The 25,063-nt window shown below is 35.4% G+C and overlaps 1 pseudogene; it reads left to right on the top strand.

Annotated features, from left to right (window-relative positions):
- The first annotated feature begins 21,200 nt into the window (after positions 1-21,200).
- On the top strand, positions 21,201-21,641 carry LOC115857685 (NADH dehydrogenase [ubiquinone] 1 alpha subcomplex subunit 13 pseudogene; annotated as a pseudogene).
- Positions 21,642-25,063: the final 3,422 nt, after the last annotated feature.

Raw genomic sequence — 25,063 nt, 5'->3', positions numbered from 1 at the left:
CTATTGCATTTGACTGGATTTGATTTTAAAATACAAAATGTCATATTTAAGAAAGTTTTCAATTCAAATTATTTTCTATGCATGCTATTCACTTTCACTGGGCCTTCACATCTTCTAGTCCCCCTACCAAGAGTCCTTTCCTCTGATTCTCTCCTTCCAGTGCAAGCCTCACCTCAAAAGAATGTTTCCTTGATCTAGAAGTCTTCCTTGTCATGCCTCCTGCTCACCTTGATATGATTACTTTTCCTCTCCGTGTTTATATTATACTAATGTAATGGCAATACAAGTCTTATATTTAAGCATTTCTGCTCCTATGTTAACTAGTGAGCTCTATTGTATAACCCTATATGTCCAGCATATTGCAGGCCCTCCAAAAGTCATCAGTGAATATTAAATGAAAAGGAAAATGTTAAAGGGGAATTTGATCTATAAATTTACTCTGCATTATTTTGTGTAGTTGAATAAATCATCTAATACTAAACATAATATGAATCTTAAAACAAATTGGGGAAAAAAAATCCTTGATGAAGTACTAAGGAAGAAAAATGGTCTTATCCTGCACAAAGCAGAAATTCAGGGACTTAGCAGGGAGATAAGGACATGCATTTATCCACTGAAGCAATTTCTGGTAAAAGTGGAAAGATTTTTTTATTTCTTTAAAAATGTTAGGCCAAGACTGCAATTTAGTCACCTTGGTTAACTCCTCTTAGTAGAGGTTCCTGAAGGTCTATGATTCACTTTAGATTTTTATGGTAGCTTGATTAAAAATATATTAGAGAACTGAGAGTGATAAAAATGTTTCTTTTCCTTCATTCACTATATAATAAATGTTTACTGGAGAGATTGAGATATTTCCTTCAGGAGCAAAGTGATGGAAATAATCAGTTGGCTTACTACAGTTCTTCAAATGGGTTTCTGGCTGAACTACATACCGTCTCTTGCTCTTTGTCAGCAGTACATAAGGAATAGTGAGATGGTTCACAGGACCTCAGAGATAAAGAAAATAGAGTTGACCTCTGAGATTTAAACTAATCAAACCTGGGACAAAATGATTTAAATTGCATTAACTAATTCCTTTTTATTTTTTTTAACTAATTGCTTTTTAATGTAGTGATGAAAGTACTTATACTGACAAATTAGGAACCTAGTAATACCAACTCTTAAGACATTTGTAATCCAAAATAAGGGAAAAGTTAAGATTCTACAGAAGAAACTATAATTAGGCTTTTAAAAATGCTTTAATTAGGCTTTTAAAAATGCTTTAAGGAAATATGAACTATGTCCAGAGGGGAGAGAATACAGGAATAAGTTATACTGTATAAGCAACTTCAACTTGATAAAGCTGTATCTCTAAAGACTCAGACCATAAAATGGGAATTTCATACAGATAAAAACAATCTGAGGAAGATAGAAGATGGGATGAGACAAAGTTTGCTAACCCTGCTAGAACCACTATCTATATTATTAAATTAAAAGAAACATGGTCTCAAGAGAAGGACATGACAAACTTAGAAAATTAAGTTTAGATTATCCCCCATTTCTGAATTTTCTCTAATTCTCTACTCACCACAAATGCATCATCTTTCTATTTTGGCTTTCCAAGAACTTCAGTTGAATGAAAGTCTATGTGTATAAGAGTGTGGATGGATCCTGTGATCCTAGGATCCTCTTAGGTCCTAGTCATCTCATTCCAGTACCAGAATAAAGATCATGGGAGCCTTGGTAAATCCATCAAGTTAAAGTCCAGCTGTGAGGACTCCTTGAATTGACATTTCATGGTGGAAACACCCCCTCTAATACACCACTGCTGTATCTGCTTTACCAACATCAGTTTTTCCTTTGATGTTTATCTTGAAATTTTATGTAATTATATCCTGTATTTTTTGTTCGTTTTCTTTCAAGGCACAAAAATTAGGAGCAATCTACAAACAGCGATCAAGATTACCTCATCCTCCTAGAATCCAAGACATGCAAGTGATAGTACAAGTGGGCTGAAATTCAGCTATCACCATGTCTCCAAAGTGATGAGTATAATTTTCCACATTCCCCTCATCAACTGAGAGCTTACATGTTACAAATTGCCACATCATTCAAAAAATTCACTTATCAGAATCATAGAATCAAAAGTTAAAAGGGAACCATACAGTTTATCTAATTTAACTTTCCACCTGAATATTTAATCCCATACAATATCTTCAAGTTGTAAAGTGAGGCTTGACTACCTTGAGAAGCTAATTACTGAGTCACCTCTCTGAGGTAGCTCTGCTTGTAAAAATGTATATCTCTCTAGAGCTTCCAAAACCAGTTACCAGGTCATGATTTAAGTTATACAGAGTCTTAGACCTCTTTCTGCAAATGTACTTCCCCAGGCTTAACTTTATCTGTCTTTCAATTTCTTCCTTAAACAGTTTTTACATAAGTCCAACCTAACTGGTTTCCATTGAATAAATTTCATTTTATCTATACAGCTCTTAAAGAGTAGTTCTCTCTAAAGATTGTGTTATCCCAAGGATATTCTGGTAACTGGTACAGAGTAGAGTGGTACCTATTTTTATGTAATATTCCCACCTACTTTAATGGCATTTATTATTATTTTTTGGTGGGTGGGCAAGGTTGGCACATCACACCATTGACAGATACTGCATTTACTGCCAGCTTGAAACTCGTAAATGTTTTTCACTTCCTAATGTAAAGTATGTGAGTCCTATCTCCTGCATCTATGGTTATGTGGCACTTAGATTGAATGAGGGATCTTGTCTTCCCCCATTAACTTTGAATGATTAATTTTTTATTGAAGTAGAGTTGATTTACAATGTTGTGTTAATTACTGCTGTACAGCAAAGTGATTCAGTTATACATATATATATATATATACACATTCATTTTTAAAATATTCTTTTTCATTATGGTTTATCATAGGATATTGATTATAGTTCTCTGTGCTATACACTAGGACTTTGTTGTCTTCCCCATTAACTTTGTTTAACCTTAATGTGAGGAGAAAAATGGCATTTCTTGACTACCTTTCTGAAAATTATCCATACTGTCAATTCTGTTTTGTTAAATTATCTGTATAGTCTCAAGAAGCCATAAAAATGTAAACCACTGAGATGATCCTAATTAAGGAGTGTTTTTATGCTATTTGACTTGTTCTCCTTGTGACCTCTGGGTTAGACTATTACAATACCCAATTTTGGAATAACTCCCTGAAACAACTTAGTCCAGCAGCAGCTGTGTGTCCAGGCCCTCCTTCACAATGGAAACGCTAACCAGATCCTACGGATCCTTCACCATGTTCTTGTCTTCTGACTAGAGGTTTAATTATCTCTGTAGATAAAATTCAGTTTAGAGTTCATTTTTCAGAGAGGTCTGCAATTTATTTTGAGTTATTCTAAGCTAATCAAGGACAATTAGAGTTCCATACAAACTCCAGAATCAGATGGATGCACGTCTCAGCAGGTTTTGTGGTCTCTGCGTGGTACTTGGTGAAGGTACTGTGTGTATGGAATAAAGAGAGACAGAATGGCATAAAGATTAATTGCTCAGATTCTAGAGGTAAACTGCTGGGATTTCAAATCCCAGCTGTGTGAGTTATTAACTCGTTGGCCTTGAGGAATTTACTAACCTCCTTGTGCCTTGTTTTTCCTACCTTTGAAATAAGTTAGAAACCTCCCTGTGTCTCAGTTTTCTCTTCCAGAGTGTATAATGTGGGTCAATGTTCACGTTGTAAGTTAGTGATATGTTTGTTGGAAAAAATAAAAGAATAAATATCCGAAAAGTGCTTAAAAACTGCTTGTCACATAATGCAAATATACACTTTTTTCTCTTTTAATCCCTGCTGCTCTATTTTAGCATGTATGCTAAACCTATCTCCTTGTAGTTATTCTATTTTGTCTCTTCATGTACAGACAGACTACAAGCAAGGTGTTCAGTTATTGAAGAGAAGCAAAGATGTCACTCATGCAAATCAACAGAATTTTATAATGTATTTGGGAATCAGAAAACACACACATACACACACACACACACACACACACACACAATATTGTGTATGCAGATACAGATATGCAACTTTGGAAAAAAAAAGGAAAATGACTCCATGTCTCAGTCTAAAATAGTTTTGATATAACACCATACACAAAAATAAGCTCAAAATGGATTAAAGACCTAAATGTAAGGTCAGAAACTATCAAACTCTTAGAGGAAAACATAGGCAGAACACTCTATGACATAAATCACAGCAAGATCCTTTCTGACCCACCTCCTAGAGAAATGGAAATAAAAACAAAAATAAACAAATGGGACCTAATGAATCTTCAAAGCTTTTGCACAGCAAAGGAAACCATAAACAAGACCAAAAGACAACCCTCAGAATGGGAGAAAATATTTGCCAATGAAGCAACTGATAAAGGATCAATCTCCAAAATTTATAAGCAGCTCATGCAGCGTAATAACAAAAAAACAAACAACCCAATCCAAAAATGGCCAGAAGACCTAAATAGACATTTCTCCAAAGAAGATATACAGACTGCCAACAAACACATGAAAGAATGCTCAACATCATTAATCATTAGAGAAATGCAAATCAAAACTACAATGAGATATCATCTCACACCAGTCAGAATGGCCATCATCAAAAAATCTAGAAACAATAAATGCTGGAGAGGGTGTGGAGAAAAGGGAACACTCTTACACTGCTGGTGGGAATGTGAATTGGTTCAGCCACTATGGAGAACAGTATGGAGGTTCCTTACAAAACTACAAATAGAACTACCATATGACCCAGCAATCCCACTACTGGGCATATACCCTGAGAAAACCAAAATTCAAAAAGAGTCATGTACCAAAATGTTCATTGCAGCTCTATTCACAATAGCCTGGAGATGGAAACAACCTAAGTGCCCATCACCGGATGAATGGATAAAGATGTGGCACATATATACAATGGAATATTACTCAGCCATAAAAAGAAACGAAATTGAGCTATTTGTAATGAGGTGGATAGACCTAGAGTCTGTCATACAGAGTGAAGTCAGAAAGAAAAAGACAAATACCGTATGCTAACACATATATATGGAATTTAAGGAAAAAAAATGTCATGAAGAACCTAGGGGTAAGACAGGAATAAAAACACAGACCTACTGGAGAACGGACTTGAGGATATGGGGAGGGGGAAGGGTGAGCTGTGACAGGGCGAGAGAGACTCATGGACATATATACACTAACAAATGTAAGGTAGATAGCTAGTGGGAAGCAGCCGCATGGCACAGGGATATCAGCTCAGTGCTTTGTGACCGCCTGGAGGGGTGGGATAGGGAGGGTGGGAGGGAGGGAGATGCAAGAGGGAAGAGATATGGGAACATATGTATATGTATAACTGATTCACTTGGTTATAAAGCAGAAACTAACACACCATTGTAAAGCAATTATACCCCAATAAAGATGTTAAAAAAAACAAAACAAAACAAAAATAAAACAGCAAGGTGGGCTTCCCTGGTGGCGCAGTGGTTGAGAGTCTGCCTGCCGATGCAGGGGACACGGGTTCGTGCCCCGGTCTGGGAAGATCCCACATGCTGCGGAGCGGCTGGGCCCGTGAGCCATGGCTGCTGAGCCTGCGCGTCTGGAGCCTGTGCTCTGCAACGGGAGAGGCCACAACAGTGAGAGGCCCGTGTACAGCAAAAAAAAAACAAAAAAACAAAAACAAAAAACCCCAGCAAGGTATATATACATACATACGTATTTTTTCCAGAAGCAAGGTAATTGTTCCTATAATACTGAAACGGAAGTGAGATAGGAGATAGATGGGCCCTTGGGCAGAGCAGGTGGAGTTTGTCAATCAGAGTGAAGTTGAAGCTTTGTTTTCCCTGACACTCCAAGGACAAAGTTAATGTCAGGAGCTGAGCTCTGCTGGAGTAAAGAGATAAGATGACCACTCCTGAGGTCAACGAAACCTCCCTGTCTGCACCTAAGCAGGAAGGCTCCCTGGGGGTAGAGAAAGGAGGGCGGGCCACCCATGGAGGTGATGCCAAGCCTCCCACAGGCCTCTGCGCTGGAATCCATCTTGGCAAAAAGTTGCGCACGCATGTTGGGGAGGGCCCTAGGACAGGTCAGGTGTGGAAAAAGAAACAAAATAATTGACCAAAGGTTAACAAAGACCGGGAAGAACTATTCTATATTAGTAATTTAAATCACCTCTCTGGGCAGTCCTCATTAGGGAGGATACCCGCACCCTTTCTCTCCAGGTGTGTATTTCTGCCTTGCTTCTGTCTTAAATAAACAAACTGCTTCTCTCTGTGCTCTCACACATGTTATGCTGTGTCTCTGATAATAAACTTGTACCTGTTTTTACAGTTTGCCTCTTTGAGAAATTCATTTTTCAAATGGGACAAAAGCCAGGGAAACTTTGCTTCTAGCCTCTAGCCCCTGGTGGACTAATGGCTAGGATTCCTGGTTTTTCATCCAGGCTACCCAGTTTCAATTCCTGGGCAGGGAACTAAGATCTCTTTTCAGGCACTCACTGCTGCCCCTCTGAAATCAGAAGCATAGGCTTAATGATTCAGAAGCTGAGGCCTTAAGACATCAAAGCAAAAATTACACAAGACAAAGTCAGACAGGTAAGGAAGACTTTATGCAATGAGGGAGAGAGGGCAGACACACTTGGAACTCATTTCCACTGAAAGAGGAGGAAGATTTCTAAGAGTTGGGGTGGGGGCGATTGTAGGTCATTTGTGTTTGCTAATTGGCCTTAACCAAAGGCAAATTAAACTTTATCTATTCACGGCAGGTGGTAGTTTTATAACTTGGGGCAAGGCACACAACAAAGTTAGGCTCCTATCCTCCCGTAGAGACTGGGAGACAGAGCACTGTCTTCCTTGATGGTTATACTTCAAGGGAATGGCTCCCAGGTCCTTGAGAAAGTCCTGGGTTGTAAATGACAAGAGGCTTTAAAAAAGATATATTTCAAAGGGGCAGGCAAAGAAATTACAATGAAAGTTTCCCTAAAGTAAATGCTCTAAAAAAAGGGAATTCAGGGCCTAGAGGCAGGAAGAAGGCTGCCAGAAGTTTAGTCAAGCTGAGGGGTATGTTAAGGTTTTCTTTGTCAACATTCAGTTTGTAAGTCTGATTATTAAAAACAACAACAACAAAAAACCAGGATTATCTTGGGTAAACTCCTTAAACTTTCCCTACCTCAGCACTGTCATCTTGAAATGGAGATTTTAATAACTGATTTTAATATGTTGTATTAATTGTGAGGTTTTAATAAAATAATGTAGATAAAACATTTAACTCCCTGGAAGATTATTTTCCACTCAATACTACAGTTGTATTTTTTTTAATTACTGTAAATGTTTTTAATCTATGATACGATTTTATTTGCTTTATACAATGTAGACCAACTCTATGGATATTTTAAAACAAAATGAAAAGATAAATCAACCAGGTGCTTGGCATTAAAGCAACACAGCTATTATCTTCTTGCTAGTTAATCACTAGCAAGACACAACTGATGTTCTGTCATGAAAAAACTTTTGACCTGCTCAATAACACTGAAATCTGTTTTGACCATGAGTATAAAAAACATAATTTTCACTTTTAAATGTGTGTTTTCATTCTAATGCATATGTAATCTTGTGTTTTAATACATAATTGTTGTTTTTCCTTATTATGTTTTTGGCACTGGGAAACACAGTATATCAAATCCTATAGTTGTTAAGGGACATGAGAAGTTTCATCATCTGCTGTTTGCAATGTTCATTGTTCCAAAGTTAATAGTCTACTTCATTAAACAAAATACAATCAAGGTAAATATGGTGTTAAATTAATGGTCCCAGTCTTTTGAGGTAACTAGATAAGTAAAATATGTTCTCTTTTTCAAAAAGAGTGCTAGTTTTTTGCTGTACATGACCTCTTTTAAGAAGCCAGATGATGAGTGGGATAAATACTTGAAATTTAAAGGTATAAAACGTATTTAAACATAGGACTGGGGCCAATGCATGTGGCCCCTACATATATATAATTGCATAGTCCCATGAGCTTTTACACTACTTCTATGTGAAAAATTCACCAGAAGGAACTGAGTAGGAAATATAATAAGGATTGTCCAAACCATATAGATCTGACTGTTTCTGAAGCCTAGAGTTCAAGGACCAATCTAGCCCAGAGTATACATCTATATGAACAAATAATAAAATCTTATTATGCTCAATTGGAAATCTTCCATCTCTGAACATATTCTATATGCTTATTTTAATAGACACATTAGCGATATAATTTCTCAATATGTCAAATATGATTCAATTATTCCTATATGAAATGGGTCATTGATGATTGCTCATGATTTATTCAGGAATTTAGTAGTTAATATTTGACAACCATCAGTCTATTTCAGTGAATATTTTCTAAGTAATTTCCAAGTATCCAAGTATTAGACTTTAAAGATTGTTCCAGTGAGCCAACTGATATCTTCTGAGCACTTTATTCTCTTCAGAATGGTTTATTAGTTGACTTAAGAGGAATGTAAAATAACTTGTATACTAAGTTGTAGGTAGAATAATGGCCTCCCAAGAATGTTCATGTCCTAATCCCCTAAATGTGTGAATATGTTACTTGAAATTGAAAAAGGAACTTTGCTCATGGAATTAAGGATCTTGAGGTGAAGGGATTATTGCTAATTATCTGGGAAGCCAATGTAATCATAAGGATCCCTATAAGAGGGAGTCACAGGGGTCAGGATCAGAGAAAGACATGTAACAATGGAAGCAGAGGTCAGAGTGATACAGGACCATGAGCCAAGCAAGGCAAAAAGTTGACCTCTAGGAGTTGGAAAAGGAAAGAAAATCCATTTCCCTTTAGAACTTCCAGAAGGAACACAGCCCTGCTGACACCTTGATTTTAGGCCAGTGATACTTCTGAGCTACAAAGCTGTAAGATAATAAATTTGTGTTGTTTTAAGTCACTAAATTTGTGGCAATTTGCTAGAGAAACAATGGAACAAGAATACATGCAGCATCCAACCGCAGGACCTGTGAGCTAATCATATAGACAGAAATTATACCTAAAAAAAAGTATGAAACAAATCCTAATGCCTTTAAAGAGGAAACGAGTGTGTCCAGAGACCACCAATATATTTTATGATACACTGCTTGAATGAGATAGACTTTAAGTCAAAATTAGAAAAATTAAAATTAAAAATATGTAAATAGAATATGTCTTCATCTCATAACATTTCACTAATCCTGCTACTTTCTAGGTCACTTCATTCCCCACTAGCCTGCTGGCATCCCAAACTGTATCTCTCAAGTACCCATGGACTTTCTCATCATACATTTGTTTTCAGTACTCTCTTACAGGCCTTCGGTCTAAAACACCACTTGAATCCTGAGTTATGCTGTTACCATGGCTGCTGTTTTCCTGCAGGACAACCCTGATGCCATGGCTCAGGATGTTGGTTCCCAGTACTACCTAAGCTAAAACAAATAATTGGGTAGCAAAAGTGATGCTGTCTTCTACTGAGACCTCACAGTGCCAGAGCCACATAGTTTTTCTATTAAGATACAGCAAACTCCCCCTCTTTGTTAACTCCTGAATAGCGTCAGTTGTCAAAAACGGAGTGAAAATATCTCATTCAGCTTCTGGCTTCTATCCCTATCTGTACATGATTAGGTTGGAGCCAGAAAGAAAGGGACTATCTAACACAGATACCATCTTGTTCAGCCCATTCTAATCTAGGTCCAAATTTAGCACTAGAAAGCAATAAAACCTCCATTCATTCTTGAACCAATATTTTTCCTATAAATTAAATTCTTGGGTCTTCCATTTTCTTGCAGAAAATGAACATTTCTTAGAAGAAAAAAAAAGCTGAATACAAAACAAAACAAAAATATCATGCTTTAAGGCAACAGGGGGCTTTTGAGATAATCAGAACTTAAGGATAGAAGATCCTAGAGAAAAGGCAACTTGGGAGATGGAATATGCCATTCCAAAGGCCCATTCTTAGGAAAGGGAGAGATGATGAAAATATTTCAGTGAGAGGATTTCAGCTAAGAAGTAAAGAAGTTAGCATAGCTTTTGGCTGTCTCACAGGGCTGGGTAAACAAAAATTAGACCTTGGAGCTATCAAGACACACAGGAGGTAGGGAGCACAGATTTTCAACAGAAGTGCAAGTAAGTAAGCCGAACCACATATTTTCTGCCATTGGAGGCATTTGCTGAAGTTTTAATTTGCACCAGGAAAGAGGTCAAGACATCAGGCAAAAAGCTGCTAAACATGAGCAGTGGATTTTAATATCGCAGAGGAAAACATGTGAGATGGAGAGCTCACCAAGGCAGAGAGTCCCTAGTAAACAAAACAAGTTCTCAGTTGGAGAGGGCAAACAGGAGATGGTCATTGACTTTAAAATAACTCTGGCCAACTATAGCTTACTTTTTTTTTCTAAATTGGATTAAAGTGATGACCTCATTCATGCTGTCTGCCGGAGAATAGTATAAACTCACACGCAAGGAATATATTATCAAACAGATTTCCACAGGTTTTATAAATAATTTCCACTTTTCCATCATGAATTTCCAAACGTAACAACCGTAACAAATTGAATGACAAATTGAACTAAGAGAGAGGAAACAAAAAAGACAATACATAGACAGATGAGCCAGTGATTGCAATTTTCACGAATGAATATTAAAGTATCTACAGTTAAATGTTCCATGAAAATGTACTGCACAGTTGAGAACTTCCCAAAGAATATGTTCTGTTTAAAAAAAAAACTGAATAAACATAATAGTTGAAATTAAAGACTTTAAACAGATGAGTTTAAAATTAAGCTAGACACTGGACTTCCCTGGTGGTGCAGTGGTTAAGAATCTGTCTGCCCACAGCACAGGGAGATCAGCTCCGTGCTTTGTGACCACCTAGAGGGGTGGGATAGTGAGAGTGGGAGGGAGACGCAAGAGGGAAGGAATATGGGGATATATGTATACGTATAGCTTTGTTGTACAGCAGAAACTAACACAACATTGTAAAGCAATTATACTCCAATAAAGATGTTAAAAAAAAAAAAGAATCCGCCTGCTAATTCAGGGGACACAGGTTCGAGCTCTAGTCTGGGAAGATCCCACATGCCACGGAGCAACTAAGCCCATGGGTCACAACTACTGAGCCTGTGCTCTAGAGCCCTCAAGCCACAACTACTGAGCCCGTGGGCCACAATTACTGAAGCCCGCGCGTCTAGAGCCCGTGCTCTGCCACAACAGAAGCCACCGCAATGAGAAGCCCGCGCACCGCAACGAAGAGTAGCTCCCGCTCGCTGCAACTAGAGAAAGCCCGTGTGCAGCAACAAAGACCCAATGCAGCCAAAAATAAATAAATAAATACATAAATAAATTTATTTTAACAAAAAGTAAACTAGACACAACAGAGGAGAGGAACAGTGAAAAATTGGTTAGAAAAACACAGCCAGGATAATATACAGAGGCAGCAAAAAAGATGGGAAAAATTCATAAAAGGCTTATATCTTATGGGCAAAAGGCCTGACCAAGTATATTTATGGTGCCATAAGGAGAGCAAAGAAATGAGGCAGAAACAATATTTGATGAGATACAGAATAATTTTCCAAAACATACAAAATACTTCAAGCTACGTATTCATAAATTTACAACAAACACAAGTAATGTAAATTAAAAGAAATCAATAATCAGATCCACAATAACAGAAATGCTAAAGATAAAAATTCAAAGAGAAAACTTTCAGAGCATTTAAACACTAAAGACACATTACCTTCAAAGAGCAATGTAAGATAAGTGACTGATGAAAAGAAATGATGGAAAACAGAAGGCATCTTTCAAATTATAAAAGAATAAACCTCTAATATAAAATCTTATAGTCTTCAAAAAGAATTTTCAGCAGTAGAAAGAATACTGATCTCTTTAATGCACTTTGAAATGCATCAGAATAAATAAAATGGATATGGTTTGAATGACTGGAGAGATAATGTAATAAATCAAATATAGTGAAATATTAATGGTCATATATACGTAGTAGCTATACTTATTTTTATCGTGAAAATCTGTCCACATTGTTCTCTGTTTGAAATTTTTCATAATAGACTGTTGAGAAGGTGTTATCCTTCTGACACCTTTGATTAGGTGCTGAAAATTGTGACTATTCAATTTTTATTGTAAAATAAGATTTTGTTTGTGATTTGAAGGGTAAAAAATAACAAATACCCCACAAATATGACAAAATTCTGGTATTTTAAATAATTCAAAGTTTTTAAAAGTCTGTAAGGAAATTTGTCTAAGAGAAATAATTTTTCTTCTCACTAAGAGCAAAACAAGAAATGCCTTTTCATGAATGAAAATCTTATTTTCTACTTTCATCCCAGACACCAATTAGTAATATGAGTTGATCTTGAGCTTCAAAGTAGAAAGCAATCAGTTATACATAGTTTCATAAAACAAAGTATAAGCCAAGCAAAGACAAAATTAACAGCACTATTAGCCTAATTCAAAGCTGTGATAATCTCATGACAAGACATGTGTCCTTAGAAAAGTAAAGAGAGACACTGATTTATAATAGAACTTTTAATTTTATTGAGTTAGAAACCATCAGAGTCATGAGGTCTTCTAGTTAATTGATTCTATCATTTGAATGTGTTGTGCATCCTGGCATGAATTGATATTCTTCTTCTCCAAAGGCAGATCCTAAACTGACCTCCATATTAAGTAACTATGCACATTAAAAATCCCAATGCTGTTTGAAAGCCACTTCCTTATACAAAATTTGTTTAGTTCGCACATATGGAAATTTATCTGTAAATTTACATGTAATTCTAGGACCCACTTATTTAGAAGAAAAAGAAATTCTAAAATGTCTACGGATGTTAAAAATATCTGAGAACTTATAAATTAGTGTATTAAGCAACACATAAGCCTATGACATGGAAATATTACCATTAAATTGATTGGTATAAAGATTTGGCATTAAACTGTTTTTCATAAAACTAAAGCTAGTCATTTTAAATGGTTGAATCTAATACTAGATTTTACAATAGCAACAAGCTGACATTATTAATACTGTTTTGTATTTTTATTTCAACTTAAATGGAAAGTCAATTTCTTTTTTTTTTCGGCAGTCCTATGATTATTTATTAGGAAAGAAACTTAACTTATTTCTTGTTATAGAATAATTTGAAAGACTGGTATAAAATATACCCAAGTAAATATTTATCTACCTTTCCATTTTTATATTTTGCCAATTTACTTACACCCACTCTGAATTCATGGAGGATTTTCTGCCTTTCTGCCTTTCTCTGATCTTCTGACCAAAGGATGTCCATGCTTTTATTTTATTCATGTAGTTTTCTGTCTCCAGTGCCCTCCCCATTACTTTATTTTAAGAGGGGCAAGAGAGGACACCTAGAATTTTATCTCATATGTGAAGCCTTCCTAGAATTGTTCACTCAGAACTGATAGTCCCATCTTTGTGCTCTCACACTAAGACTTGATTTAATTGTGATTGGATATATCTTACCTGTACCAGTGGAGTGCAAGTTCCTTGAGGTGAGAGATCATGTCAATTTATTTGTATGTAATTTTCATGGTCAGCATATGGCTGTATGCACACACAAAGTGCTCATTGAATTGGATATTGCTACTAAAATGCAGTGCATTCCAAATACTAGAAGTACTGTAGCACATGTCCCAAAGGCATTTTGTTTACACATAGAATATTCAGTTATCTGCTGGTGTTTTTTTTCATTTTTCTACCACACATTTCCTATTACAGTCAGCCCTCTGTATTTGCCTTTCCACATCTGTGGATTCAACCAAGAGGAGACTGAAAATATTGGGGTGTGGTGTAATTCCAGAAAGTTTCTTTTTTTTATATACATATATTTTTTATTTTATTTTATTTATTTATTTACGTATTTACTTATTTTGGCTGCGTTGGGTCTTCACTGCTGCTCACGGGCTTTTGTCTAGTTGTGGTGAGTGGGGGCTACTCTTCGTTGAGGTGAGCAGGCTTCTCATTGTGGTGGCTTCTCTTGTTGCGGAGCACGGGTTCTAGATGCGCAGGCTTCTCATTGTGGTGGCTTCTCTTGTTGCGGAGCACGGGTTCTAGATGCGCTGGCTTCAGTAGTTGTAGGATGCAAGGTCAGTAGTTGTGGCTCACGGGCTCTAGAGCACAGGCTCAGTAGTTGTGGCACATGGGCTTAGTTGCTCTCCGCAGCATGTGGGATCTTCCCGGACCAGGGCTCAGTCCCATGTTCCCTGCATTGGCAGGCGGATTCTTAACCACTGTGCCACCAGGGAAGTCCTCCAGAAACTTTCAAAAAATAAAACTTGAACTTGCTCTGCACCAGCAACTATGTACATAGCATTTACACTATACTTACAACGATTTACATAGCATTTACATTGTAACAGCTATTATAAGTCATCTAGAGATGATTTAGAGTGAGTATATAGGAGAATGTGTGTAGTTTATATGCAAATACTACACCATTTTATCTAAGGAACTTGAGCATCTGCAGAGTTTAACATCCTCGGGAACCAATCCAGCAGCTACGTATCTTGCCAATTTGTGTCAGAAAATGTTAAAATGTTGCCTTCTTAGTGGTGAACTAAACTGTAGGGATGTTAACTACTTACTGTGGCAACAGAAGTGAGGGAAACTAAAAGCGACAGATTAATTCCATTGGAGGGATGAGAGGGCTGGATCTCCCAACAGAGGTGACCTGATATAGTCCCCAAGGCCAAGTGCTTCCCCTCTTCTAGTTTAGAAACTTCAGGTTCTTTGTGATCAGAAGACTATCCTGACTCTGCCCAGAAGGATGAGTACAACACTCTACTAACTGAATCAGTCTAAGCTGTTTTACTCAGCAGATTATGTGGCTCCTTCCTAGACTATTCCCCTGGCACCAGAAGATGAGACAATAGAACTTTAACCATTCAAAGCATACCCTGAAAATAAAGATCTTCTCATCAACTGCAGCAAGCCACTTTCAGTTGCTCTTGAATTTATTGGCAATTCGTCTCCAAGGTGACAAGGTTTGAAACTTATACTTCACAGGAATTTGAATTCTATTACTTTCAAGATCAATAACAATTCAGATTTGTGCAGCTGGGTTGGAATTCCCTCTGCCAGAGTGTCTAGAGTGTTGTGAAGAGAGGCAATACAATAATGTGCCATATCCTTGAGAAAATGCTGAAGGTAACTTAATGGTAAGAGTATATAAAACAGACTAGGCAATTATATTATCTTTCCCTGAAAATTTGTTCTTCCTCTTGCCTTAACAAGATAAAAAAAAATTTCTCCTTCTTGCTCATTTCCAACTATCATTTGGTAATTAAATTTTACATATGTTTTTCATGCCTTTTTCTTAGGTTTTTTGAATTGAAGTTAACTCGAAACGTTTGGTCACTTTGCAGTAATTCATTGATCTGTATCTTTATGATATGTATATTTGTGTGTACTTACGGAATAATTAAACAAGAATTTTTCAAAATGATATATAATTTTTATATATCAGTAGATTTACATATAGATATAGACATGTAGATAGATCATTTATACTGACAAGGGTTATATGTTATCTAATAAAGAAAAACCAGTTGTGCAGTAAGTATAAATTAATCCCATTCTTGAAAATTATTATATTACATTATATTATATTACATTACATTATATGTATTCATCTATATATACATTTATCTACAAGGAAACAAAGGAATTTTTAACAGTTATATTTTGGAGTGGAATTGAGAGAATTCAGGTAGAGGATCTTTCTTGGAGTTTAATATACATTTACAATTAGTGTAATTACTGATGTAGTTGTATTTTACCTTCCTACTATTGATTCCCATTTGTGTGATTTGGTCTATATTACCTTTTTTCTCTTATCTTTTGAATTAATCATATATACATACACTGACTACATACACTGATGTAGAGTCAGTCTACATCAAGTTTATCCCTATTTTCTCTGCATGGTTCTTTCAGGTCTAGGAGCTTCTTTTCTCTCAGTCCTGTTATTATATGTCTGAGCCATTCTTGGGATCCCAAGTTAGCCCTTGAGCTTTCTAGCCCATGCAATTTTAAATTTTATAAATATCTCTAAGGAAGACAGTACTTAAGATTGAGACAGGATCTCTCCCCATGTGTATCTATTTTCCCCTAAGAATGGGGGAGCCTGCAAGATAGTGAACTTTCTTATTGTTAAGCTTTTGGCTTAGTTTCCCAGCCTTGTATGCAGCTCTACAGCTCAGAATTAACTTCAAATTTGAGGCCACTGAAAGATTCACATGTCATTCTAGTCCCAAGTTTCTGCAAAATGCATTGCTGGATTATCTTTCTCCTTGTGAAATATATCTGTTTGGGACAAGCTTGATCCTCAGTCCACGTGCAGAACCAGCAAATGTCCCAAGGAAAGCAAAACAGCCGGCCATCCTCAATTCATCGCAAAGCAGTTTTATTTTCTCTGAATTGTAGCTCATCTAGGCCTTATTGCCTACAAACGCCTCTGATAACTTTAAAAATATGATTTTGTAATTTATCTGGCTTTACTATTTGCTGTAACAGTAGCATTACCCTGCCACAAACTACTGTATCTTACCTGGAAATGTTCCTGTTGAGTTTTTGGACTAATATGTAGATAAAAATTATATAGCTCATTGGTATCTCTGTAGATAAGTTCTAGATAGGATTTGATTTTCAGGCTAGGTTAGGATTAGATTACCTTAATCCTCTCAGAAATTAAATGCTTCAGATTTATTTTTAGTGACAGCTGGTTTATCTCCAGTTTAGCATTACTTCTTGGATTATAGTATTTTGGATTCTAGTAGAAAATCCTGGATTAAAGTTTACCAGAGCCTCTATAACATGACAGCCTCTAATTTTTATTCTATCTGTCTCGTGGTATGATGAAAGTATACTTTGGACCCTCAGATGGTCAGCATCAGATTTCTTCTTAGCTTCTCATCTCAGGAACACTTTTTTTTTTTTTTAGTAAATTGGAAAAATACTTCAATAGGAAAAGTGTTTCCAAATGTCTGACTCATTTTGCTTAGCTTCCTTACTCTCTGGGAATGATAATTACAATATGTCTTTGCTGTTCTTCTGTGCCATCAAACTTATTTTATCTTAATTTTTTCCCAGCTTGGCTGGTTGCTCTCAGTGAATGAATTTGTCCAACACAAATTATTGTGCTGCTTTCAAATTGATTATCATGTATTTTAATTCTATTTCTACTTTCAACCATACAATACATTATAAATAAAGTCAATGTGTATTTTTTACCTTATTCTACACATTTATATTTTCTCTTTTATTCCCATTCCTTCTATTCAACAATGTGTTTCATTTTTTCCTTAAAAAAGCCTCTAAAATTTCCTTTAGCTTAATCATACTGTTAACTAATTCTTTGCAAATGAAACAGTATGCACATACAATTCTCTGCAATTATTCAGAACAACCCATTGGAAAAAATGACTGAGGCTAAATTTAGCCGAAAATTATATTTTTAAACAATAGAACAAAATACTAATTTTTTTGTTTATACATGATGTCCAACATTTATAATTATTAATCTGTAAAATTATTACATCTTAGGATAATGGAAATAAACCTATAATTCATTTGATTAAAGAGATTTCTAGAAATCTTTGAAACATGATTATGTGATTCCTTTGTCTCAAATAGGAAAACAAAATACTTAAAGGATGTAAAACTGAAAACAGACTGATTTAGTTGAAAAAAAAAACCTTGAATTATAGCAATGGTGTATTTTACAATATATATTATTTTTGAAATTCATTTTAGAAGCCTAGCATCATTATTCATGAGAAAGAAATCACTTCAAAGTTTGTTCCACAAGGAGGAGTTCTGATCCTTCTCATTAACCTTCTTTTTCCTCTCCCCCAATCTCAGTCTTTATACATTTTAACGTATCTCTGGTGTTATTGATGTACATTAGTCTTCAAACTGAAATGTCATAAGCCACTTAAAATTCTCCTCAATTCACATTAAAGTAAGTGGTTATCTCTGGGCAGCAGAAGTGTTAAGAGATATAAAGAAATGGAATTTGTGTTTACTATATGCATTTTTAAATAACTGAATCAATAAAACAAATGTATAATATTTATATAGGATATAAAAAAATTAAATTAAGTTGTCAAAATTCCTCTTTAACCTAGTAGTTTTCTGGAAACTTTCATGATTTCTATAAGTAGAATTAATTGACACTCTTATGCTTTACCAAGTGGATCACATCCATATCCTTGAAACTATGTGCATAACTCATTGCCCTCTAAATCAGGCATGTATTTTTTTATGTTAACAGCACCTAAACTTGTCTGAATTGACAAGTTATTTGTTACTGACATTATAAGAAAAGCTTAGAAACCACAAAACACAAGAGAAGAAAAAAGGATTCTATTGATAAATGGATTCTATTGATAAATGTAAAGTTTATGTTATGTGAATTATACCACAGTTTAAAAAAATATATTTTTGTGGCTTTTAAATGTGGATGACAACTTGGGAGCTATATTTAGAACTCTCTCTCTCTCTCTCTCTCTCTCTATATATATATATATATATAGAGAGAGAGAGAGAGAGAGAGAGAGAGAGAGAATTTTCTCCTTTGAAGGAGATAGTGGCTTGCCTGGTTATTCTGTTTTAATGATTATTGCATTTTTTAAAAAAAAATAAATTTGATAATTTCACAGTGTATATCTTTATTTCACTTATTATTTGGTTAGCTCTTTTAAAATATAGACTAATACATACATCAGTGAAATTTCCTTTAGTATATCTATGACTATAGTCTCTGTCTCTTTTATACCTGAGTTTTGGTTCTGTGTTTCAACCATTCATATCTACATTCTTCTCTAAGAACATTTTATTTCTTTTTGTCTCATTTTGATTTGGGTGTGATTTCCCAAACCTATTGTTGAAATCACTGGTTTCACTTTCTCTAGTTTTTATCCTACTCTATCTGGCTTCTATTGCCATTTTAAATTCTTCAATGACATAATTTTTTTCACCCTACCATATTTCCATATTTCCATATTTCCTCCAATGTCCTGTGCTCTCAGACTGTAATTTTATGCAAACAAATAAGTACTGTGAGAATATCTAAACAATTTATGTTCACTTGGGAATATGTGTGTGTGTGTGTGTGTGTGTGTATATATATATATATAATTTTCACATATAAATATTTGTTTATTTACATTTTTGTTTCAGAATATATATTTTAAATGTTTATCTTCATGTTTTCATATTCTTATGGGTGGCACATGTATCCAAGCCATCTGTTAAGTGTGAAAAATTATATGAGTATTTTTACCATTTCCTACTTATGTGTGCAAAATTCTCCTGTCAAAATTTAAATTGAGATAATGAATGATGTACGGATATCTATTCTTTTACCTACCCTTTCTTTTCTTTTCTTTTCTTTTTTTTTGACAGTAGCAGTGTGATGGTATATGAGGAATATTGTTGAAATTCTTAACATGTGCAGTCAGAAAACTTGATTTCTGACATATTGTTTCGTCTCTCTCATCTTTGTTTAAGTGTCTTATAACAGTAACCTGAAGTCCATCCAGCTCTGTTGAGTTCAGGAAGTAAACTGAATTAATTGGTGTTTACCCATTCTAAACTGCTCCACAGATTTATAATAAATCAAACATACTGGAGAGCAATCAGCTTAAAGGCCTATAACCCACACAGAAGTTTTTGTATTTGTCAGGCCAAGTGATTTTCTTTCATCCAAGGTTTTCAGGACATTTTGTGATAAAATCAAGGGGTGAGCTCTCAGCTCACCTATCAGTTTCCCTACTCTTCAATACTAACCAGTCCCAATTAGGGGATTTCTTCTATATTAGCATGATATTATAACTATTGTGAAACAAGATTTAAAAAATAATATTGAATAATCATGGAATTTCTTTCCTTACTCAGGAAAATCAGGCTTTTAATGGTATTTCTTTGAAGCAGAGAAAAGTGTTCTACATATAGTGGTTCACAACCACCAAATAAAGTACTGATGTCTCTAGCTTTTGCTTCCCAAAATGGAATAGTAGGGTTTTCAAAATATGTCCCCACTTACTTGCCACTATTCTAAATAAAAGGAAACACATAAGCCAACTTTTGGTATTCTCCAATTGGACTATATCTGTTAGGCATCTCTTGAAGCCCATAGGATATGATGGGACTGCAGTGGGTTGAACAGTGCCCCCCCCCCCCACCAAATTAATGGCTGCCTGGATCCTCAGAATGTGACCTTATTTGTAAATAGGGTCTTTGTGGATATAATTAAGGTAAGGATCCATATAAGACCATACAGAATTAGAGTAGGTCCTAAATCCAATGAGAATGTCCTCATAAGAGACAGAAAAGGGAGAAGAAGTCCATGTGAAAATTCTGAGGCAAAGATTGGCTCCAAGATAAGGAACACCTTGAACCATCAGAAGCTGAAAGAGGCAAGGAAGTATTCTCTCCCACAGCCCTCCAAGGGAGTATAACTCTACTGACACCTACAGTTTGAACTTAGAGCTTCCAGAACTAAGAGGGAATAAATGTCCATTGCTTTAAGCCAACAAGTGAGTGATAACTTCTTACGTGCATCCCTAGGAAACTAATATAATGCCCTGATCTAAAATTTGCTATTTTGGTCATTTCTATATCTTTCTGAGAAGAGTTTGTAAGCTCGTTCTTCTACTACCAATCTTTCTCAAGGACTCTCTTTTAATTTTTAAAGGTAATTAACTTAAGGTCCTGTTTTCAAGCCTTAAAATCAATTTAAAAACTCATAAGAATCTTGGTTTAATTTTTTGAAAAAAAGTTTAATTTTGGTTGTGTGGATGGGGTTTGAGGTATACTATGTAAGTCAGTGATTCCAATCTTCCGTTTGTAAGCGCAAACACACTTCTACCAGTAAAAATATTCATTTCATACCATGATTTTTCATCTCTGTTTAGAAGTCTTAGTAAGACAGAGATAGGCTACTAAGATGGATATTGTAAATAAATAAAATACCAACAGTCATTTTTATGTTCTGCCAGGAGGACTTTGTTCTCCCTCATTTGTTAATCACTTGTCTGTAATGAAGTTAAGTTCCCTACTTGGAATGTAATGTTAAGTTCTGAATTCAAATTTTAAAGAAACAGAAAAAAGAAGGATTGAAGGCCCTGCAAGCATGGTGTCATCGAAGGGGAGGCAGGACATGCCCCAGCTGGGGGGCTACAGCCCTATCGACTACAAGCGGAACCTTCCGCGTCGGGGGCTGTCGGGCTACAGCATGGTCGCCATGGGCATCGGGAACTTGCTCTTTGTGTACTGGAGCATGATGAAGTGGAACTGCGAACGCAGGCGCCTGCAGATCCAGGAGTTCGAGGCCCGCATTGCGCTGATGCCTCTGTTGCAGGCAGAGAAGGACCGGAAGCTTCTCCAGATACTTCGGGAGAACTTGGAGGAGGAGGCGATCATCGTGAAGGGCGTGCCAGATGGGAAGGTAGGTGAGTCCGTGTTCCACACAACGTGCTGGGTGACCCCCATGCTGGGCAAGCTCTACGGGCTGTGCATGTGCACAAACGAGGAGGTTCTCAACGCCACCTCCGGCTTCAAGCAGTACACCTAGGGGCCTGTGCCCCTCAGACCACTGGACCCCTACTGCCTCCCCACCAGGAGAGAATAAATGCTCTGGAGACTGGCAAAAAAAAAAAAAAAAAAGATAGAAGGACTCAAAGTCATTTTACATGATGGAAGAAATGGGATATATGTACCTGTGTACATGCTAACTTTGTAAAACAGCTTAACCTCCTTCTGTTTGGCCTTCAGATATAATGAGATGATTAGGAAGTAGACGATTCAGAAAAAATAATAACTGACATAAAGTAAATAAAAAGGATTTTCTAATGGACCGAATTTCCTGAAAATGGAAGGCACTAGGAATTGCAGTAGGGAATCTGTTACTAGATTAATAGTTTTCTAACAGTGAGTGCCTGGAATTCCATTCTGTGGCTTAAAACATGGCAAATGTATATCTACTAACAGGTTGTAGATGTGTCTGACTGTAACCTCAAGAAATAAAGGAAAATAATAGAAGCAAAGAATAAAATGTATGTAGTGCTTGGATTATAGAAAACCTTGAATGCAAGATTAAGTGTTTCTGATTTTCTCTAAACAATGGGGCTGGGATGTGATACTAGGAGTACTTCTTGAAGTTTTTGCATAATTATGCAATCAAAATACATTACAATAAAATGAACATGATGATAAAATTAAAGATAGTGTGAAACAAACTCCAACTTTCTTACATTTAAAAGTGTGTTTTTGGTTTTTTTTTACATATTTGGTTTTAACAGATGCTTTTATTCCCTAAAACTTTGCTGTAGAACATTCTCTCAAGAACTGAAAGAAATGGACATGAAGTCAAGAAATACATCAGGATTAAGAAATAGAGACATGGAAGGAGAATAATAAACAGGCAAACTAAAATATATAGAAATGCAATCAAATACACTAAGAAAAATGTCCACGGGAATTCAGTAGAATCTCATTTTCTTGATTCACATATTCTATTGCTAATCCTTTGAAGCATCAAGGGTTGGGAATTTCTATTTCTCAGGGAAATTATATATTTCCCTAGAAGTCTACAGAAAATCATATGAGCACAGAGAAGTAACAATAAAATACTACACAGGGCTGAATGTGATGGCTTAGTTACTGAGTTTACTACTAGATGTTACTTTTAATTCATAACAATGAGAAAATTGGCTCATATGTTATAGCATAGTTACTGGGAGAAAAAAAGGGGCTTAGACACAATTTTCTATGCCTTTTGAAGCTGACTTTAGCTGGGTTGTATGATTAGTTTTGCCTGGGGGTTAGAGAACTGTTGAACATTCTGGCAGTACTAGGGCTCATTTGGCTTTCTCTATAAGATATTGGTCAATTTCAGCTTATCTGGCAAAGACTAAGGTTGCAATTTATTTTATTTTATTTCTTAAATATTACTTGAAACTTTTCCTTTTTCCATTCTAAGATCAACCAAGAAGTTTTACACAAAATGGAAAAACACAATGGTCTCTCCCTGTGGTGACTTCTTGGTATTTTAACAAAGGCCGGCTGAGCAGCAGGGAAGCACGTTAAAGACAGCACTTTCCTGGCAGGTTTGTAAATACATGAGAAAACAGGCAATGCTCATGCTTTTAATACTCAAGAATAATTTATAAATTAATTGTACTAACTCTGAAAATTGTATTTATTCAACATTACTGTGTCACAAGAACTATATTATTTAGGTGCTAGAAACGAATTGCACAGCCTAACCTCAAAGAGCTTACAGTTGACAAAAAAAAAAAAAATGTAGACATATAAATATAAATCTCTATATAAAGATGGTATAATAATTTCACAAAGGGTATGTCACATCCAGTAAGTGTTGGGATCATGGACGGATTCAATGAGGAAGTGGTATTTGAACTAAATTTTGATGACTTTTTGATGAAAGACATTAAGGAAATAGAGGGAAGGACATTCCAATAAAGAGGAAAACATACATTAACACACATAGGCAGGAATGCCCAGACTGGCATTAGGAAAAGAAATTAGGAAAGTTAGATTGTCTGGAAAGTAGGATCCATAGTAATAGAAAATATTACCTCAACTTGCAGCCTGGATTAAGCCATGAAATTATGTTAATAAGTATTTCATTACCACTGTAGTAAACTTTTAGAAAGGAATTCATGAGCCAACTCAAGATTTGCTTCTCTAAAGAAGACTAAGCTCTCCAGCCTGCATTCCTAATGTCCATTTCTGATTTCTCATATCTCTCATAGTTGCTATTTGGCCCTTTTGCAATCAACATTTCTCCTGATATTCACATAATTCAACCTCATTTCCTCATAGAGCATCTGAAATCCTTCAGCATAGGGTTATCTTCTTTCAAAACTTTCAAATATTCATCACAGCATTTGTCACAAAATACTTAGTAACTCATCCCTAATGATGGGATTTGAACAACTAAACAAGTTTGCTTACTTCAGTAATTTAAACCTCAGCATGCATTAATATGTGCTAGGTAAAGAGAATGTACTTTCACATTACATTTTGATGTGCACTTTTTATCTCTGAATACTTTCTGAAAGGTGATATGCACCACTGCTTGCTTATCGTGAAATCCCACATGTCAAAACAGAAAGCCAGATAATAAACATTTATCAAGAGACATGCAAGTAAATTGCTTAACATAGTATTGGGGCATAGAAATCCATTAAATAAATGTTGCCTAGGATTATGATTATTAATAGTGATCGTGGTAGACACAGTAGCAGTAGTAATAGTAACAGTGGAGGTGGTAATTCAAAGATATTTGAAGAGGTAAAGAGTCAATATAAATAAAGTCAACAAATAAATAAATAAATAACATCAACAAAATATGGATCATATTATAATAAATACCACATTACTATATTTTATGAAACTTTAACTTTTAATAAATGTTTGAAACATATTAACAAATGCTGCATTAAAAATAAACCAGAAATATTTCATTTTGACTTGTATTTAAACTAATTTTTGTAAATCTTTTGTTTTATGCAAAAAAAAAGTAACACTTTTTATATGGCACTCTTTTTTGGATCATCATGGCCAATGAAAGGTATGTTCAAAATTTTGTAGTCACAGAATAAAACTATTTTTTCCACAGCATCTATAATAAAAATTTACAACAAAATTTTTATTCAGCAACACAATATGGTGCAGTTTTATGTTTCCTCTTATTATTGTCAAAATGTATGGTTTATTCCAAATGATATTTAAATCTCCTTATTAATAATCCTTATTGTCTGCATAGAACATACATTTTTTAGACCTCACACAGAGAAAATTTTTAGTGTTAAACAGAAAGTCCATAGGAATTTTCTGAATGAACTCAATGTTGAATTTAAAATATGTATATATTGCACAAGGAAAATTATAGCTGAAAATGGACCATTTTCATAGCTTTCCAACAAAAAAAGCTAAATGGTTTAAACCTGTATCTCAAAGAAGCAATCC

The sequence above is a fragment of the Globicephala melas genome, chromosome 8 (genome assembly GCF_963455315.2).
Source record: "Globicephala melas chromosome 8, mGloMel1.2, whole genome shotgun sequence".
NCBI classification, from domain to species: Eukaryota; Metazoa; Chordata; class Mammalia; order Artiodactyla; family Delphinidae; genus Globicephala; species Globicephala melas.
The sequence above is the reverse complement of the archived record's forward strand: the minus strand, read 5'-3'. Positions and strand labels throughout refer to the sequence as shown.